The sequence below is a fragment of the Gopherus evgoodei genome, chromosome 1, assembly GCF_007399415.2.
Source record: "Gopherus evgoodei ecotype Sinaloan lineage chromosome 1, rGopEvg1_v1.p, whole genome shotgun sequence".
Classification (NCBI taxonomy): Eukaryota; Metazoa; Chordata; order Testudines; family Testudinidae; genus Gopherus; species Gopherus evgoodei.
The window spans coordinates 56,248,549-56,270,204 of record NC_044322.1 but is presented as its reverse complement, the minus strand read 5'-3'; positions in this window follow the sequence as shown (position 1 = coordinate 56,270,204).

Below are 21,656 nucleotides of genomic sequence, written 5' to 3'. Positions count from 1 at the left end.
AGCAGGGCTGAATAAGGGTAGCAGCTGGCTGGCCTGTTAACCTCACAGTTGCTGAGGCTGTGGACTAACTTTAGCTTGTGGGAGAATTGGAGCAGAGAAGTAGAGATTCTCTTCGCAGTCTCCCTGCAGGGCAAGTGAGATCATGTCACCCACAGCCCGACATGCCGGGTTCCATTTTTGGCCCACATCATGGCTAGGCTAGGCCCCTCCCAGACCCTCCTCTCAATCTGGAAGTGAGAGCAAGGTGCCATTAACGCAGTTGGTGAGTGGTGGGTTGGTGTGTTTTTACTTCTGTTTGGGTGAAGTGGCCCTGTGTAATGGGGCTGGTTTCTCTTTACCCCTGCTCAAGTGATATTGTAAGGAGATTCATCTTTCCCCACTCGTTCAGAGATGTAGTGCCAGAGTGGGAGGGGGTAGACTTTTTCTGGCAGATGTAGATATGCTGGAAGAAATTCAGAGAAGGGCAACAAAAACAATTAGGGCATGGAGGGATTGACTTGAAAGATTAAAACAGCTAAATAGTTTTTCTTAGTCAAAATAGCTAAGTGGGGACAAAACAGATTAGAAACGTGTATAGAACGCTAATACCAAGGAGGAAAAGGAAGTATTAGGAGTGATGAGTGGGGAGGGAATTAACTAGGAGAACTGTGATGAAACTAAAAATAAATAAATATAGGGAAATACTTCCTGATAGGAATGGAGAGAGTAGGCTGTGGAATAGACATTTGGGGAAAGCTGGAAGCCTCATGATTTGGGACTTTCCAAACTAGATGGACGCTGGAAAATATAATTCATAGAATTAGAGCAGATGATCTGTGAGGTATTTTCCATCTCTTACTTCTGCATGGAATTATAGAATCACAGATGATAGTAATGAAAACATAGAGGGCTAAATCCTGCTTCCAGTTATATCTCTGCAACCACAGTGAAGCCTACGTGGGCAGGATTTGGCTCAGCAAGCACACACATCAAACTGAGTTCTGGTATTTCTGGTCTTGTCGTAGTTAGAATTTTGAAATGCTGAATTCAAGATAAAATGCACCAATTATAATGTTACACTGTGCATTGTAAACTTGCAACTCTCAGAGTACTGTCATGTTGATTTGAGAAAGTACCAAAATGTGTCTGTATTTCACACAACTCATTGGCCTCTTTTTATCCAGCAGGGAAAAGAAAAAAAAAAAGCTTTCTGTAGTTTGGGGCATTTCCAACTAAATGTGTTGTCTTTTGTTTATCATATGAAGTTTAATCTCATCTCATGGCAATAGCCTCACATTGTATCTTACTGCTGCTGTTGCCAAACGATTTCACAATGTTCCATTTTCAGTTTAAAGTAAATTAGTGAAAGAAGCCAAGAAGCCACTCGCTGAAGTTACAATAGGAATCATCATGATGTAGTAGAAAACTGATAAATTGAAACAAGTTCCTCTTTAGCCAGCATGGCTACATCTACGCTATGAGCAAAGGGCTTGATTCCCCGGCTCATGTACACACACTTGTGTTAGTGCTCATCAAGCTAGTGTGAGTATAAATAGCAGCAGAGCCATGGTAGCACAGGTAGCGGAGGCATGGCTTTGCCATGCCAAGTACATAGCTGCCTGAAATCAGGGGGGTGCGTATTTGGCATGGCTAACCTGTCCTCTGTTGCTGCGACAATGCTATTTACAGACATAGGAAGCAGGGGAAGCAGACAAGCCGGGGAATCACACCCCCAGCTCATAGTGTAGACGGTCTATGGATAGTTCCTTAGCTGCCTACAGCTTCGCAGATGGGAACAGAACCGACATAGGAACAAAATCAGGGCCACAGCCTCAGCTGGTGTATATTGCTGTAACTCCATTGAAGTCAATACAACTAACCTGATTTTACACCACTTGAGGATCTGGCCTTCAGTGTTGCACTCAAATATGCAAGTATACAAGGCATGATTTTAAAATGCCTATGAGATGCTGGGTAGGGGAAGAAGACATCATTGACTTTGACTTTTTCTTGGAGGGGTTAAAAATGGTTTTTGTAACCAAAATAATTTTTTTGGCCAAACCCAATTTATTTGCTCTGATTTTCCAACCACCACCACCCCCCCGCCACATTTTTGAGCAAGGCTGATACTTCCCCCAGGAACTTTTGTTTGGTCAAAAATCCAATTTTTAGTGAATAAAAAGTGTAGATGGAAAACTTGTGGTGAGCCTGCAGAGTAGGGGGGTGGATGAGCCCAACAAATCCTGTTTCAGGTGCATCACATGAACCAGACCTAGGGAGGTAATGGACAAACCTCAGCAGAGGAATTTAGATTCTGCAGAACATGAACATCCTAGAGGAACTCCCTCCAACCACTTAGGACAATCTTTGCACTCCAATTTACCATGAATGTGCCTTGGTTTATATGGCTTAAAATTGGCTTGGCTCTTTTGTTCTTTTTGCAACCATACAGTAATACAAACACTATGGCTAATTTGCTTTTTCTTTTAGGGGAGAGAACATATTATATTCCCCCTGGGGAATATCCTGGAGAGTGTAAAATGGGCAGCAATGTCTATGCTGTAGAAAGGGGTTATGTCCTCCTGTACTGTATTTATGTGCTTAAGAGCACTGTAAGGAGGCGCCCTGGCTCCCCACCGCGCCTGAGAGGGACGAGCCAGAGCAGGTGCCTCAGTGGGCGGAGCCAGCACTGCCTGTCCCCGCCCCCCGGAAGTCAAGGGGTGGGACAGGAAGTATAAAAGCCCGGCCCCAGCGCTCAGTTGGGCGCAGGCTGCCGGAGAGGACGGACGCTGGTGCCCGGGCTCCCGCCGGGCCCAGCCTGCCCTGCGCCCACTACCCAGAGGAGCGCTGGCCTGACCTGCCCCGTGCCCATTACCCGGAGGAGCGCTGGCCGGACCTGCCCCACGCCCACTACCCAGAGGAGCGCTGGCCGGACCTGCCCCGCGCCCACTACCCGAAGGAGCTCTGGCCTGACCTGCCCCGTGCCCATTACCCGGAGGAGCGCTGGCCGGACCTGCCCCACGCCCACTACCCAGAGGAGCGCTGGCTGGACTTGCCTCAGATCCGGTACCTGGAGGAACGTCGGCCTGACCTGCCATGTGCCCGATACCCTGAGGAGTGGCCTGAGCTTCCCCACAACCGGTACCCGGAGGAGCCCATGGTCTGGGACCCCCCAGACAACGCTGGCAAGGACCAGGTACCCAGAGAGGGGGAGGTTGGAAGTGGCCCGGGGGTAGCTGACCCTGGTTTGGCTCCTGAAGAGCCCGAACCCATGTCAGTGTGTTGCGGCCAGGATCCCCACTGACCGCAGCGGGTCTTGACCGCTACTAGGGCCCCAGGCTGGAACACAGTGGAGTGGGAGGGCCTGCGTTCCCCCTGCCACCCGTAACTGGGTGGCAGACTCCCCCTCTTCCCGCCTATTGCCACTGCTCCGCCCTGATCCAGAGGGCCAGAGCTAACTAGACTTGTGTTTGGTGCCCCGCCCGAACCAAGGGCTGGGCCCCCTTTGACTTTGCCACTGCTCTGCCCTGATCCAGAGGGCCAGAGCTAACTAGACTTGTGTTTGGTGCCCGCCCGAACCAAGGGCTGGGTCCCCTTTGACTTTGCCACTGCTCTGTCCTGATCCAGGGGGCCAGAGCTAACTAGACTTGAGCTTGAACTGCTACTGTCCCGCCCTGCCAAGGGCCCGGGCTGATACTGTGTTTGCTCAGCCCCTGCTAGAGGCCTGGGCTTGAACTGTTACTGCCCCGCCCTGTCCAAGGGCTGGGGCTTATTTACTTTCAGAGCCCCGATCCCAGCTAGAGGGCCGGGGCTCTACCTTGTTTGCAGACCCTGTAACCCCTCAACACCTGCGGAGGGGCTAAGCCTACCCGGACTGCAGCGTGCTAGGAGGTGCCCTGGCTCCCCGCCGCGCCTGAGAGGGATGAGCCCCGACACGACCGGCTTACACGTGGAAGCACCACTGGGAGGATATCGCCCAGGATGTGGGTGCGGACCCTTAACGCCGGTGAACGGGGGGCCGCGGGAGAGGGAGCCCCCTCCCCCGAGACGGACCTGTCCCACCTTGCCGCCCTTCTGACCGAGAACCAGGATCGGCAGCAGGCGGCGCAGTCACGACGGCAAGAGGAGCAGCAGGCCGCCCAGCTTCAGCAGCAGCAGCAGCTCATCGAGCAGCTGGGGACTCAACAACGCCAGCTGATCCAGGACCTGGTTCAGCAGCAGCAGGAGTTCCAGCTGAAATGCCTCCAGCACCTTGCAGCGGAGCTGGGGCCCCGAGAGGGGGTCCAGTCGGGGGGCACCGATGGTGGCCCGGGGCCCCGCCCACCGATCCGACTGACCAAGATGGGCCCGGGTGATGACCCGGAGGCCTTCCTGGTCACCTTTGAGCGGGTGGCCACCGTCGCGGGGTGGAATCCTGACCAATGGGCCTCCATCCTGGCGCCATACCTGACAGGAGTTGCTCAGGCAGTCTACCGAGGCCTGTCTGCCGAGGCCGCCCAGGACTCTAGGCAGGTGAAATCCGCCATCCTGGACGCCCTCGATGTGAGCCCGGAGACGTTTCGACAGCGGTTCAGGGGCCTGACATACCCCACGGGGGCCCGGCCTCATATGGTGGCCCAGGAACTGCAGGAGACCTGCCGGCGGTGGTTGCAGCCCGACCGTCGAACGTCGGAAGAGCTAGCAGAGCAGGTGATCCTCGAACAGTTCACCCACATCCTGCCATCGCGAGGAAGGGTCTGGGTCCTCCGTCATCGACCGGCAACACTGGCTGCCGCTGTCACCCTGATGGAGGACTTCCTGGTGGGAGAAGCCCCGGTGGGCCCGACAGGCCGACCAACCCCACCGGGGCCAGAACGCCCCAACCCCGAGAAGAAGGCGACACCCACCCAGGCTGCAACCCCACCAGCACGGCCAGCCCAAGCCCCAACTCTCGCTCCCCGGAAGGTGCCCTGGAACCCCACAAGGGACTTCCCCAGGACCCGGCCCCGAGTCGGATGACCCGACCTAGGGCCTTGTTTCTCCTGCGGCAAGTCGGGACATCTCCAGAGGGATTGTCCCCAAATGGAGTGTACCTTTGGCCAAGTCTGCTCCGGGGAGGCTCGGGCCCGGCGCCGACAGCCCGCCAAGATTACGGCGCCTGTGATGGTTTAGGGGTACCCGACCGTGGCCCTCCTCGACTCCGGTTGCGGACAGACATTAATCCGCAACCACTTAGGTCCCCCGGCGGATGCACGCCTGGGGGACATTCGCTTACAATGTATCCACGGCGACGTACGGCCGTACCCCAGCGCCTGGGCCCAACTGACAATAGATGGGGAGACCCGACGGATGGTGGTAGGTCTCGCACCGCGTCTGGCGTATCCAGTGATCCTGGGCCAGGACTGGCCCGGGTTTCCGGCCGTCCTACGCCGACATGCCGGAGGCGGCCTGGGTCCCGTACCAGCCTTGGAAGGAGAGGCCCCAGAAGGGAAGGACGATGAGCGGGGGCCCCAGAAATGGAAGAGGATGAGCTGGACCCCCCGGGGGACCCTGCCGCTGAGGACAGGGACGATGCTTCCCCGGGCGAGGCCAGGGATCCCTCGGCCCCCACGGACTTCTGCCGGGACCAAAGAGCTGACCCTACCCTCAGCGAGGCATATGAACAGCTCGCTGCCGTGGATGGAACTATCCTCGATCCCGGGCGAGCTGCCTGGTGGCCACACTTCGAGTTGCGACAGAACTGCTTATATCGGGTCGAGAGGGACGCACACACCAGGGAGCCCCGATCACAACTCCTCGTACACCGCTGTCATCGGCGGGCGGTCATGAAACTGGCCCATGATGTCTCGGCTGCCGGACATCTGGGTACTGAAAAGACCCTAGCCCGAATATTGGGGCACTTCTATTGGCCGGGGATATACTGCGAGGTGAAGGACTATTGTACCTCGTGCCCGGAGTGCCAGTTGACTGCGCCGGCGAGGACGCTCAAGGCACCACTGGTCCCGATGCCGTTAATTGAGGCCCCTTTCGAGCGGGTGGCCATGGACCTGGTGGGACCCCTCCCTAAGAGTGTTATGGGGTTCCAGTACATACTCGTGATGCTGGACTACGCCACCCGGTTCCCCGAGGTGATCCCGCTCCGTAACGTCACCGCCCGCACCATCGCAGGCGAATTGGTTAAGGTCTTCGCCCGCGTCGGCTTGCCCCGAGAGATCCTCACGGATCAGGGGACCAACTTCACCTCGCGGCTGTTGGAGCAGGTGTGCAGGCTCCTGGGGATCAAGCAACTGCGAACCTCGGTGTATCATCCCCAAACCGATGGCTTGGTAGAGAGGTTTAATCAAACCCTCAAGGATATGTTGCAGAAGTTCCCCCCAGAAGACCTCCGCCGGTGAGACCAGCTACTTCCGCCCTTGCTCTTGGCGGTGCGAGAGGTCCCCCAGGCCTCCACCAAGTTCTCACCGTTCGAACTATTGTATGGCCGCCAACCATGGGGCCTGTTGGACCTGATGAGGGAGACCTGGGAGCAAACCCCCTCACCCGCCCAGGGTCTCCTGCAATATGTGATCCAGCTCCAGGAGCGTCTCAAACAGGCTGGGACCCTGGCACAAGCAAACTTAAAAGCCGCCCAAGAGATGCAGACCCAGACGTACAACCGGGATGCGCGCACCCGGGACTTCCAACCTGGAGAGCGGGTCTTACTCCTCCTCCCCTCCAGCGAGTCCAAGATCCTGGCTCGATGGCAGGGCCCGTACGAGGTGGTGCGAAAGGTGGGCCCCGTCACCTATGAAATTTGTCAGCCCAACCGACGGAAAGAGCTCCAACGGTATCATGTTAACCTCCTTAAACCCTGGCGGGAACAAGAAGGGTTGCTGATCAATCCCTGTCCACCAGAACCTGAACTAGGGCCCCAGGTACACACTACGGAAGACCTCGAGGGGCCCCAGCTTGGGGAAACGCTGACAGAAGAGCAGCTCGAGCAAACCCGCTGCCTCCTTCAAGCATTCCCTCGCACTTTTACGGCCCAGCCGGGGTACACCTCCATGGCCTATCATCAGATTCAGACGGAGCCGGGGGTGGTGATCCGGGCCACTGCCAGACCCCTGCCGTATCACCGAAGGCGAATCGTTGAAGACGAGGTACGGGCGATGCTAGACCTAGGAGTAATTGAGCCATCACAAAGTGAGTGGCGTAGTCCCATCATCCTGGTGCCTAAACCCGATGGCTCCCAGCACTTTTGTATCGACTTTAGGCGCGTTAACGCCGTCTCCAAATTTGACGCCTACCCCATGCCCCGAATAGACGAACTGCTGGCCCGGTTGGGAGAGGCCCGCTTTATCACGACCCTGGACTTAAGCAAGGGGTATTGGCAGATCCCCCTGGATCTGGCCTCCCGGGAGAAAACCGCGTTCGCCACTCCGACCGGCCTGTACCATTTCACGCGGATGCCCTTCGGCCTTCATGGGGCACCCGCAACGTTCCAGCGCTTGATGGACCGCCTCCTCCAACCGCATCATGACTACGCCGCAGCCTATCTAGATGACGTGGTCATCTACAGTCGGCAGTGGGAAACCCACCTGGACAAGGTCGCCGCCGTCCTAAGGTCCTTGCGGGAGTCTGGGTTAACGGCCAACTCTAAGAAGTGCCACATCGGCTGGCGTGAGATCACCTACTTGGGGTATACCGTTGGCAATGGACAAGTGAAACCTCTTGTGGACAAGGTTCAGGCCATTGCCGCCTGTCCACCGCCAACCACGAAGCGCCAAGTCCGCCAGTTCTTGGGGCTGGCGGGTTATTATCGGCGGTTCATTCCTCAGTTTGCAGAGATGGCCGCCCCCTTGACCGGGCTCCTTACCAAGGACAGCCCGCGACACGTACACTGGACCCCCGAGTGTGACGAGGCTTTCCAGTCACTTAAGGCAAGCCTCTGCAGCAAGCCAGTCTTGTTTAGCCTGGACTTCCAGCGACCATTCGTCCTACAGACAGATGCGTCGGAAGTCGGGCTCGGGGCTGTCCTCTCACAGGAGGTGGATGGGGAGGAGCATCCGGTTCTCTACATCAGCCGGAAGCTGTTCCCCAGAGAACAAAACTACGCAGTCGTCGAAAAGGAGGCCCTCGCGGCGAAGTGGGCCTGCGATGCCCTGCGTTACTACCTCCTTGGGGCCCCGTTCACTTTGGTCACTGACCACTCCGCCCTCCAATGGCTATGCCGTATGAAAGACCACAACATGCGGCTTCAACGGTGGTACTTAGCCATGCAGCCCTACGCCTTCACTGTCCGCCACAGGGCGGGAAAGGACAACGCCAACGCAGACTTCCTTTCCCGTCTGGGGGGCATGGACGAGCCTGGCCCTGTTGCCCGGGAGCCAGCTTTGAGGGGAGTGTGTGTGTAAGGAGGTGCCCTGGCTCCCCGCCGCGCCTGAGAGGGACGAGCCAGAGCAGGTGACTCAGTGGGCGGAGCCAGCACTGCCTGTCCCCGCCCCCCGGAAGTCAAGGGGCGGGACAGGAAGTATAAAAGCCCGGCCACAGTGCTCAGTTGGGCGCAGGCTGCCGGAGAGGACAGACGCTGGTGCCCGGGCTCCCACCGGGCCCAGCCTGCCTCGCGCCCACTACCCAGAGGAGCGCTGGCCGGACCTGCCCCGCGCCCATTACCCAGAGGAGCGCTGGCTGGACCTGCCCTGCGCCCACTACCCAGAGGAGCGCTGGCTGGACTTGCCTCAGATCCGGTACCCGGAGGAACGTCGGCCTGACCTGCCGTGTACCCGATTCCCCGAGGAGTGGCCTGAGCTTCCCCGCGACCGGTACCCGGAGGAACCCATGGTCTGGGACCCCTCAGACGACGTTGGCAAGGACCAGGTACCCAGAGAGGGGGAGGTTGGAAGTAGCCCGGGGATAGCCGACCCTGGTTTGGCTCCTGAAGAGCCCGAACCCATGTCAGTGTGTTGTGGCCAGGATCCCCACTGACCGCAGCGGGTCTTGACCGCTGCTAGGGCCCCGGGTTGGAACGCAGTGGAGTGGGAGGGCCTGCGTTCCCCCTGCCACCTGTAACCAGGTGGCAGACTCCCCCTCTTCCTGCCTATTGCCACTGCTCTGCCCTGATCCAGAGGGCCAGAGCTAACTAGACTTGTGTTTGGTGCCCCGCCCGAACCAAGGGCTGGGCCCCCTTTGACTTTGCCACTGCTCTGTCCAGATCCAGAGGGCCAGAGCTAACTAGACTTGTGTTTGGTGCGCCGCCCGAACCAAGGGCTGGGCCCCCTTTGACTTTGCCACTGCTCTGTCCTGATCCAGAGGGCCAGAGCTAACTAGACTTGTGTTTGGTGCGCCGCCCGAACCAAGGGCTGGGCCCCCTTTGACTTTGCCACTGCTCTGTCCTGATCCAGGGGGCCAGAGCTAACTAGACTTGAGCTTGAACTGCTACTGCCCCGCCCTGCCAAGGGCCCGGGCTGATACTGTGTTTGCTCAGCCCCTGCTAGAGGCCTGGGCTTGAACTGTTACTGCCCCGCCTTGTCCAAGGGCTGGGGCTTATTTACTTTGAGAGCCCCGACCCCGGCTAGAGGGCCGGGGCTCTACCTTGTTTGCAGACCCTGTACCCCCTCAACACCTGCGGAGGGGCTAAGCCTACCCGGACTGCAGCGTGCTAGGAGGCGCCCTGGCTCCCCGCCGCGCCTGAGAGGGACGAGCCCCGACACAACCGGCTTACACGCACATACAATAATGCATATATAAATGTTACAAAACCAAACAGAATACTCCTACTTTTCACCATATATAACCCCAGCTGACATTTTGTATAACTTATATGTATTGTTGTCAACAATACAATGCTTACTGTGTGCAGGCAGATTCACAATGAAGAAAGAATACCAATTAGCTGTTCCACTTGGTATATCTTCATTGCAAGTGTCAACTTAAAAAAAAAATTCACAATTGAAATTAAATATTGTTAACCACTTTTTAATATTACTCACTTTTCTCAACAAATGCTGGAAAGCAATTAAGTACCACATTATACCTTTATGTATTGGATGTATAATAATTCATCCCAGGAATATAAAATATGAGGAAAATTAGATTTCAACAGCCACACTGCTCTTTACACGTGACGTTGAATAATGTAAATGCTTCTTTCTGTTCTGAATTTCAACTATTCAACTTTTGCCTTTAGCCTGGGAATTTTTTAAGGAGCTCAAATGTCATTCAAATGCAATGGAGTTCAACAGTCCAGTTCCCTTTAGCCCCATTGAATGTCCGAGTCTTACTTCAACACTGTTCAAAGCAGAAATAATAGAAACAGGGCTTGAGAGCAGTTTATATGTCTTTAAGAACAGCATGGCCCAGGTGATAGGATACTGGATTCTGACTTGGGAGACCTGGGTTTTATTCCCAGTCCTGCCACTGATTTGCTGTGTGATTGAACAAGTCACTTCGCCTTTCTCTGCAGTGTAGACATACCCCCAATTAGACATCTGTGGCTGGCCCTGCCAGCTGACTCTGGCTAAGGAGCTGTTTAATTGCAGTGTAGATGTTTGCGCTTGGGCTGGAGCCCAGGTTCTAAGATCCTGTGAGTGTCCCAGAGCTCTAGTTGCAACCTAAGCATCTACACCACAGTTAAACAGGCCCTTAGTCCAAGCCCGTGGCCTGAATTAGCTGGCACAGGCCAGCTGTGGGTATCTAATTGAAGTGTCGACATACCCTGACTGTCTCCAGTCCTGTCCCTTTCTCTGTCATCTCTATTTAGACTGTGAGCTCTGCAGTGCAGGGACTGTATCCTATTATTTTTTTGTACAGTGCCTAGCACCTGGAGCCTGATCTCATTCCCGGTCTCAGTTGGTGCAACCTTAATATAAATTTACCCCTCTCATTCCCATCTCCATGTCTCTTCCCATGCTGCTCCCTATGCATGGAGTAGTTTTCCAGTTCCAGTTTATGCAGCCATCATCTCTCTCCTAAAGATTCCTTTCATGAGTTGTGAGTTCAGAAAATAGAACACGTGGATATCATTCCCCATGCTGGATTCGCATCCTAAGTTATGGATCTTGTTGGTGTTGAATCTCAGGCCATGGTATTTCTCAGACTGAACAACATACCATACATGGTCTTGGATTTGGCTTTTACCTAGCCATATGACATCATCTCAGCTGAGAGAGGATGAAACGTTTTCCGGTCACTCTATTTCATTATGTTCAGGCTCTTACACCGCACTCATCACTGTTGTAGCTAAGCACCTTCCAGTAGTGCAGTGGTTTTCAAACTTTTTGTATTGGTGACCACTTTTACACAGCAAGCCTCTGATTGTGACCCCCATTATAATATAATATAATATAATATAATATAATATAATATAATATAATATATACACACACACACACACACACAGATGTGGTCTCCTCATCTCAAAAAATATATACTGGCACTAGAAAAGGGCAACTAAAATTATTAGGGGTTTGGAACGGGTCCCATATGAGGAGAGATTAAAGAGGCTAGGACTTTTCAGCTTGGAAAAGAGGAGACTAAGGGGGTATATGATAGAGGTCTATAAAATCATGAGTGGTGTGAAGAAAGTGGATAAGGAAAAGTTATTTACTTATTCCCATAATATAAGAACTAGGGCTCACCAAATGAAATTAAGAGGCAGCAGGTTTTAAACAAATACAAGGAAGTTCTTCTTCACCAGCACACAGTCAGCTTGTGGAACTCCTTGCCTGAGGAGGTTGTGAAGGCTGGGACTATAACAGCGTTTACAAGAGAACTGGATAAATTCATGGTGGTTAAGTCCATTAATGGCTATTAGCCAGGATAGGTAAGGAATGGTATCCCTATCCTCTGTTTGTCAGAGGATGGAGATGGATGGCAGGAGAGAAATCACTTGATCATTGCCTGTTGAGTTCACTCCCTCTGGGGTACCTGACATTGGCCATTGTCGGTAGACAGATACTGGGCTAGATGGACCTTTGGTCTGACCCGGTACTGCCGTTCTTATATTCTTATGTATGTTCTAGGGGTGTAATTTAATGGGGGCTCAGGGCTGTCAGCCCCAAGGAGGATGCTTTGGTGGCAACCCAATTAACATTTTCATCGCTTAAAAAATGTTAAAGGAAAAGCAGGTTTTGTAACGTATAATTTTCCTGCATTCTTAAGTTAATAGAATAGGAGGATTGCATTATGTGTGTGATTTGTCTAAAGCTTTAAATCGTTAATAATGAAAGAGAACCCTGCATTTAGCACTAGCCATGGGATGTACAAAGTAATAGCATCTAAGTAATAATCCAGAAATCATGACAGGGCCCTCCTCCCCTGAGCTTTGGGAAAGGCTTATTCAAACTCTGCAGCTTGGTCCCCTATCTAGTTAAAGGTGTACATGTGTGACCAGAATAAGATTGGAAATTTTCCATGTATTAAAGTTTGGGGTTGAAAAGGTTGCCACAGTTTAGTAGAAAAGCCAAACGTCATTTTCTGTGTTTAAAAAAAACAGGGGGGAGGGGAGTATACTGCCACAACGCTCTACCTATAGGCTTAGGGCCTGATCCTGCAAAGCCCTTTTCAGGATCTGGCTTATTATTTGATACTACCAGATTCTTGCCACTCTACTTGCTAATCTGGCAGAATAGTTCCGTATGTCTCATCAGTAGGTTCGTAAGTATTTTCTCCAGTGGGCTGATTGTCTTACTCATCACTCACAGCAAACCCCACAGCACTAGCTGAAATTTGAGCAGCTGAGTCTTTACATCAACGTTGTGCACTTATTTTTTGGTTGTGATTTCTGAGAGGGAAAATGTCTCTTACCAGAGGGTTTTCTAATGGCTAGATTATTAACTGGCACAAATCTACATAGCTTGACTGAGTTCAGCTGAGTGATGCTCATGTATATCAGTTGACAATCTGTCTCTACAAGGGTAACAGTTAAGAGACTATTTATGAGAGTAGGGAGAGTATGTTTAAAAAAAAATGCTAGTTGTATAGTTGCTTTGAACAGCCAATAGGAAGCAAAATTATTTACTTGTTGTAGGGTAAGTATAAAATTAAAGAATTAGCTTAAGGTTGGTTAAGGAAATACATAGTGTTGTCAAGAGAGATCCTTACAGCAAATAGAAGGAAGGCCTTGAAAATAAGTGATAAGTCTAGATGGAATAAAGTAGGGAGGAAGTCTGATTTAAAGAATATCTAATGAGATAAGAGGAAATTTCTAAAAAGAAGGATTCTGACCGATGAGGTTGACTGCATGTGGTTTTAAATACAAAAAGAGAATCTGTCATAAAATGAACCAACATGGCCCTTTCCCTACCTACCCACCAGTGTTAAAGCCTCCGTGAACCCAGGTGCAAAGGAAAAACTGTTGGCAGCACGAAGGAAGGGAGGAAAGACCTTGGGAAGAAAGGCTATAAATCTTTTCTGAATTAAGACTGGAAATAAGGATGAACTGTCTCAAATTGATTTTTGCTGAAGTCAGTAATTGGCAGTGACATCACTTGTTTGTTAAAGGGTATACATATGAACTCAATATCTGCCTGACCATCTTGGAACTGACCAATCTGGGTCTGAGCACCCTTGGGTTTAGCCTGTTTGTAAGTACAGTAAAAGCTGTTTTATCCGGCACTCCACCAACCGGAGAGATCTATAAACTGACATTTCTGATCTTCATTGAAAGTCTGGTTTATAATCTGGTTGGCGCAAGGCCAGCAGGGGGTTGGGCATGGGAGGGGGTGCAGGCTCTGGGAGGGAGTTTTGGTGTGGAAGGAAGTGCGGGGTGCATGAGGGAGTGCAGGTTGCCAGATCCAGGGAGCTGTCACCTTTGGTGACTCCCTGCAAGTGTCGACTTGTCCCCGCTGCTCCTAGGCAAAGGCACGGCAGGTGGCTCTGCACGCTACCTGTGCCCACTGGCACTGCCCCTGCAGCTCCCATTGGCCGTGGTTCCTGGCCAATGGGAGCTGTGGAGCCATCGCTTGGTGCGAGGCTGGGGCAGCACTCAGAACTGCCTGCCACGTCGTTGCCTAGGAGCAGCCGGGACAAGTTGCCACTTGCAGGGAGCTGCCTGAGGTGAGTGCCCCCTGGATCTGGCACCCTGAGCCCCCTCCCACACCCCAGCCCCACACTCCCTCCTGCACCCAAACTCCCTCCCTCTTAGTTAATTGGCATTTTTCACTTACCAGCACCCCTCATTCCCCCAACATGCCAGATAAAACAGCTTTTATTATATCTTGATCAAATACTGATAAATATTTTGTTACTATTTGGATGTAGCCAGTCGCTTATGTGTTAAGCTTTTAATGCATGTTTAGAGTAATTGTATAAGGAATTTGTGATTAAATTAGTATTTGGTGGTTCCTGTATTAATATTAATAATTTCAAATATTAATTCCAACATTTCTTGCAAAATTAGGGCTCTGATATTGCATACACTGATGTGTTTAACTTTAAGCATGTTAGTTGTCCCAGCTTGCAGAATCAAGGCCTTGGTCTGGCCTCAGCAATGCTGTTCAGAGGTGGGCAATCACTTTCATAGTCTGTGACAATGTCTCTGTTATGTAACACAAAACTGCATTTGTTTTTGCTACCGTATCACTCTGCAAACATATGCCTAATTTGACACCCATAACACTGCACTGAACTGACTGCTTTCCAAGTATCCCCTTCCCATGGGATATTTGTTGTAGAGGGCTATTCACTCTATATTAGTTTAATATAGTAGATTTCCTAATGGTACAGTTCTCTAGATACCTGTCAAAACTAACTTGAAAAAAAAATGAAAAAGTCAACATGGCTTCAAAAGTTCCCGTCTAGTGTAAATCCCTCAATGTGATCAGCAACATACAGTTACCGAAACCATCAACAAAACATAAAACTGAAGAAAAGGCAAAAAATATCTTGGCTCTTAGTTGGAAGTCTCATTGCTCTGTTGGCTAAATTAACCATCCCTAAAGAGAGGTAACATAAGAGTTCCAATCCTGCTGATCTCAACAGGACATAAAGCAGCAGATGGTCCCTCAGGTAGACTGGTCCTGCATAATTTAAACCTTTAGCTACTAACAGTAAGATGCTATATGATGCCATTTCATCGTATCTTAAGAAGTAACATTAGATGGAAATTTCCTATTGGGATAAAGGAGACACCCTCTTCTAGCTTTAATATTCTTCTGTTAGTTGCTAATGAATATTATATAAACAGGCTTTTGAAGCCTCTGTCAAAAGCTGATGATTTAATAGAAACATGCCCGTGTGCCAATACGTCGTTCTCTGTTCAAAGAACTATGCTATAATTAACTGTATCCAACACAATTTAGAGCTTCACTGTTGCTAAAAACAAAAAATAGTTATGCATTTTATGCTGGTTTACATATTTTGCATAATAGCTACTGCAACTGCAATGCCTCTTATGCTAAAAGCCAAAGGTGCTTTGTATTTAGTTTTTCTCTCTGATTATCAATTAATTTCTAATGGTGATTAATGTGCTAACCAGGGCTGCTGTGGAGCAGGTGCTGATTCAGGTAAAAGTTGATCAACCAAGGTATTAGTTGTTTATTAGCTAAAGAAAATTATTATTTTTAAAATATGAATGCTGAATTATTTGTTGTAAATCAATATGCACATTTGTATGGAGTCTGACAAAGCAAAGCGTGTTGGTGCAGAGGACTTTAGTAAAACGTAGACATTTCAGAGACAGCAAATTAAACGTTTCTTCACATAATCACTAAGCAGCAAATCCAGTTTGGAGAATGAAGCACAGAAAAGATGACTGAACCACAGCAAAAGCCCAGCATAGAATTCAATGTGCAATGAAATGGGGGAGTCAAATCTCTTTTTAAATTTCCTGTCATACTGCAAATTTCCTCTATGCATAAAGCTTTGGGTTGTAAATTTCCTAATTTCATGTCAAGTAAGGGCTCTCATTTTTCTCAGTGCTCACCTTTGGAGTGTGTAGTGTTGGAGTTAGTCACTCTAAATCTTATCTCTATTATTGTAGCACCTAGGAACCCTAATCATGATCCAGTACCCCACTGTGTTAGGTGCTGTAAAAACATGGAATATGAAGATGATCCCCGCCCCCAAAGGCTTGCAGTCTGCATAATATAAGGGGTCTCCTCCCACTCCTGTTTCAGGAATTAAAGTGGGTTAATAGGCTCACACCAGTAATACAGGATCTCAAAGACATTATGAACATTAACAAAGTAACCTCATTTAGAAATTTAGGTAGGCAGAATGTAATTACTGGAGACAGAGTTTGGCTAGAACTGGAGGGATAATTCCCACAACTCCTACCAGAATGCCATAGGATCTTTAATGATCACAAGTGAGCAAGACTGTTTATTTTAGAGCAGTAATGTGACCCCTAAAATTTTGCTAGGGTGTTGGCTCGTCTCTTGACTATGAGGGAAAATTCACCTAGTGAATCACAATGCAGGTGAACAGTTCTTGGAACTGTCCAAAGAGTGAATGAACACCTCTTATAACTGCTGAATAAGAATGAAAGGGGAGCTTTAAAAAATATATTATGAAGCTATTTGCAGTTAAAAACAGAAGCGTACCAAAGAGCATGTAGCAACTGTGGCTTGGTGGAGAGACTATAGCAGATATGGAGCTAAAGAGTAGATGCTCCAGGTATACAATGCCTCTGGCTGTTGGGAGCTTCAGCCATCTAAATTGGGGAGGTGGGAGTCATGGGGTCAAATTGCTTCTCTTCACAGTGTTTGAGAAGTTTGACCAGCAGCTGATAATGGGAAATAAGGAAATTTGCAGCTGTTTTTTCCCATCAACAAAGAGACCTGGCAAATATTTCTGTATTCAGGAGGTCAGAGTCTGGTAACAGAAGTGGAAACTATGGACAACTGAACTCTGCATTGTTTAGCATCAAGTGATATCTCTAGGAAAACACATTATTTAGCATTATATAGCATCTAGGATATCTCTAGGTTCTTGGAATCTTGGCATTTTATGAGATGAGTTACTGTCCTTAATAATATCTTTGGTAATAAATCACTCATATCATGCTGGGATATCACAGAGAGCCTCATAGCTGAGAACATTAACTGTATTATGTGCATATATTGCTATTTGATAGGTTCGCTGTTACCTATGCGACACCAGGAACTCATGCATGAGCCTGACTCAAATGGCATTTTCCACTATATTAGATATACAATAGAACCTCAGAGTTACAAACACCTCAGGAATGGAGGTTGTTTGTAACTCTGAACAAAACATTATGGATGTTCTTTCAAAAGTTTATAATGGAACATTGAAACTTTGCTATGCAGAAAAAAAAATGCTGCTTTTAATCCTCTTAATTTAAATGAAACAAGCACAGAAACAGTTTCCTTACCTTGTCAAATCTTTTTTAGCTTTTTTTTTGTTTTTTAGTAGTTTACATTTAACACAGTAATGTACTTTACAGTATTTGCTGTAAGATTCTACTGTAGGTGATTTTTGTTATGGACTTGAAGGAAAATAGCACAATGATATTACACAGCATAGATCTAAATCTTTATCTGCTTGTTTTGAACAACATTCATCAGAAAAGAATCAAGATGTGACCACTGTTTTTAATCTTGTCATCTTCATGGGAAAGTAGTGGGAAGATGTGACTTCTTTTATAGTGAGTGCTGCCACCTTAAAGGTGTGACACATATTGGTTCCACGAGATGGTATCATGTGAAATTTGTGACATCTGATTGAATGATCTTCATTTAGGATCTTTGCCATTTAGGATTCACTTCTGATAAGAACCAGGTCCATAGTCAAATTAAACCTTTAAGAACAATGTCTTTATTTGAAAATGAAAACTCATGTTAAAATATGAAAGATGAAAACTTGAAAGATTAAACTTAAATATGTAATTGAATCCAAAATGGCAGGTGCTATTTAGTGCTGTTGCACAAAAAGGCTAGATAAAATTGGCTTTTAAAAAATCATTAAAATTTGCAAAAAATTGGCTATTCATTCTTTTGTTCTCCATGGAGTATCAAGGACCCAATAATTTCCTTCAAAAATATCACAGATTTGCTTATGAAATTCACTTCTAGTTCAAAATTAAACAAATTTTCAGTTACGTGGATTGAGAATTTTGTGGACTGAGAATTTTGCACAGTAGTTCTACAGCAGCTGACGCTGGCAATTTTGGATAAAACAGTGAGGACAGGAAAGGATAGTGTAGTGCCTAGGCAATACATGTACACCTCTACCCCGATATAACGCTGTACTCGGGAGCCAAAAAATCTTACCGCGTTATAGGTGAAACCACGTTATATTGAACTTGCTTTGGTCCGCTGGAGCATGCAGTTGTGTGCCCCCCTTCCTCGGAGCACTGCTTTACTTTACTGCTTTACAAAATATCCGAATTTGTGTTATATCGGGTCGCATTATATCAGGGTAGAGGTGTATTAGAGATGCACACTAGGTCAAGCTGGGTTGGAAGTGGTCAGTTATGAAGGCATTCTTGTTTGATGTACTGGAAGTGGCACAGAGATCTGAAACAACCCAGATCAAATATGAAAGGAAGAGGAGGGAAAAAATAAAAAATATGAAACATGACTCTCTTTTTTTAACATCTTCAGTAACATTTGAAAATTCAGTTTTCATTGAAAATTTTTGAAGCTGTGCTTCCCCTACACAAAAAAACTGACAGCCTCCAAAAAGAGCAAATTTTTATAACTATTTTGCTCAGCTTGATTGTACTCCTGTGTTTTGTCTCAACGGAAGAAAAATCACTTCATTTTTTTTTCTTCAAGGAAATGCTATAGAAGTTCAAACTTGGAGAGAATTTTTCAGGCAGAATAGAACTGAATCTCAGATTTTACTTTAGTACCTTAGTAATATATTGTGGAAAACTCCTGTATTCATGTAGGAAAAATCTAATAAACATCATTCTGTCTGCTGACACTTGCTAAAAGGACCATATGCTTCTGTTTTGACTGAGTGTTGTCAGATGTCAGCTTGCTGGAGGTAGAATAGGGGAGAAATGGAGTCAGTCTGACCTCAAGTAGCAACATTTCTTTCTTCACTGAGTCTGGAAGTGCAAACTTGTTCATGTATTTTATTGTACCTAATCTCTGTATTAATCTTAGAGGGAAGATATTAACATAACCCAGGCACTGTCCAACATTAAACAGTGTTAAACAAGATTCAGGGTTTGGTATACAGAGACCTCAGCCAATTTAGTACCATGGCAGATATGCCATTAAAAATCCTTTAAGCCTCTTCTTAAAGAGAAATAAAAACAGTTAAAGCATTTGAAATGTTAAGGATTTGATAAGACTTTCATTTTAGCAACATCCCTGGTTCCCTTTTCCCTTAGTTGGAGAGAGTTTTTAGAACACAATTTTTGAGTTATATCGGGAGGCCTTTTTGTTTGGACTAATGCACTCTTTCAGGCCAGGTCTACACTACAGACCTGTGTCAGTATAACTATGTTGCTTGCACTGCGAGAAATCCACATCCCCTAGTGACGTATTTCTACGGACCTAACCCCGTGCAGACAGTGCTATGTTGATGGGAAGATGCTATTTTCGCCCACTGACACAGCTGCTGCAGCTTGGGAAGGTGAATTAACTATGTTGATGGGAGAATCCTCAGCATAGTAGTGTCTTCACTAAAGTGCTCCTGTGGCACAGCTGCAGCGCTGTACGTGAAGAAAAGCCCTCAGTCTGCCTTTGCATCTTTCCCCATCAACATTGGTGATAGGTTATTGTGATATCTTATGAATTCACATTCCAATCTTTACAGCTGAACTCACAATTATGATAAACTTGTAGGCCCAATTATCATGCTATCTCTGCCTGGGATTACATGGAATACAGGAAGGTTAACATGGAATGGGAATATCCAGGGGCTGATTTTTCAGAGGTGCTGAGCACTCACAACTCCTTGTTGGCATTTTAGGTACCCAACACCTCTGAAATTAGGTGCTTGCATTTTAAATCACATTCGCTGCACATTCAAAACTCAATGGCTTTAGAAGTTTTGGGTATGCCACTAATGATTACAGAATCAGCCCCCTTACGGCCAAAGTCAGTCCCCTTCCATTGGGGCAGAGGTCCACCCATGCAGCAGAAGGGGTACAGTTTTCATGACAGAAATGGGTGCAGCATTAAGGAAGCTTTATATACTTCTGCAGTACAAAGATCTGTTCTGCAGGGGGCAGTCATGCTGTGAAGAACTGAGGGCAGGTTAATATCAGGAAGGGAGTCAGGGCAGAGGTCAAGGACCCATGAATGTGAGAATAGGAGGCATTTAAGCTGCAGAAGCTACTGCAGCCTCAGGGAAGTAGCAATTGTGGAGCAGCTCCACAGCAGCCTTTAGCTTTGTTGGGGTTAAAGATTCTTTCCCCACCAGACAACCCAGCCCAGAGGCTGACCCTGGGGCATGAGATGTGGAAACTCAAACTGTGCACTGCTTTCCACTATTTCACCCTGGGTGGAAGTAGTTTCCTGAAGTGATCATCTCATGGACTCCTAATGTCAGAGTTGATATGTTTGGTCATTTAAAATGTTTTTTTTAATTTTTAAAAAATTATCTTTGAAACTGTGGAAAGACACGACTTCTTCTGTGTTTCTTTCTGCACCTCTGTTCCCTTGGAAAGGGAGAAGGGAAGGTAAAGTGAGAGTTGGGTTTTTCCTCCTCTTTTTTCACACTTGTAACTTTCCACTTAAAGTGTGTGGTGTTTTTTTCAGAATGAGAGTCTGAGGGAAGGAGTTGTGATTTTCCCCACTTGCTCCTCTATTTTCAGTGTCTTCCCCATTCCTTTTCAGTGTGTGTGAGGAGCTGGAAGGGGAAGTAAATGAAAGAGGGGGAAGCAGGAACTTCAAAAATTCCTTTTGTTTTTGAAAAAGAAAAACATTTGTTTGAATTTTTTGTGATTTTTTTTTAGGGGGTGGGTGGGGGGAAGAGGTGACTGACTTTTTTTTTAAACCAGTTCTATTTATTACCCATAGACTACTGTTCATGTATATGGTGCTCTTCAGACATGAGAGAAGTCAAAGTAACTGTTCTGAGGTATTCATGACCCAAAATAGACAGATACGGCAAGATGTCCAGCTTTAGGATGCTGTGTGTATAGGTCCAGAGATATTCTGCTGACTCTCCCTGACTATTAGATGAGCCTGTCGCTGACATAAGGAGAGAGTTAGAGAGATGTTATTCCCAAATAATCTGGGAGCAAGATGGAGCTAACGTGAATATTTCTCAGGGTAGGTTTCCAAGACTGCAGGATAAAAACAATCTCAAGGATGGGGGTGTGTGTGTGTGAGCACGTGCAGTGTAGAGAATAGGGCATGAGTCCTTAACTATTTATGCTAGATAATTCAGCAACATATTGATTACAGAGCTGACATCCGCAAAGTTGGAGCATGGACACTTGATGACGAACCTGCCAGTTTGCTAAGAAGTTTGTTGCGCATCTTAACTTTATATGCTGTCGTCTTCAGGTGGGCATGGTAACTCAGTGAGCGGTCTAAGGTCACACCTAGATAGACCAATTCAACTTCATGCTTCACCTTCGGACCATTCAGATAAACATTCAGTTCTTGGGTTGTGATGGTGTGATGAAGATAGAACAAAATGGAGACTTTTTATAACGCTTGGCTGGAGGCACCAAGTCTTACAGTAGTTAGCTAACTTTACCATGTCCCGGCTTAAGGTGGCATCAAGCTCGTGAAACGTCTGGGAATGTGTACCATAACAGATGTTGTCTGTGTAAATGAACTTTCATG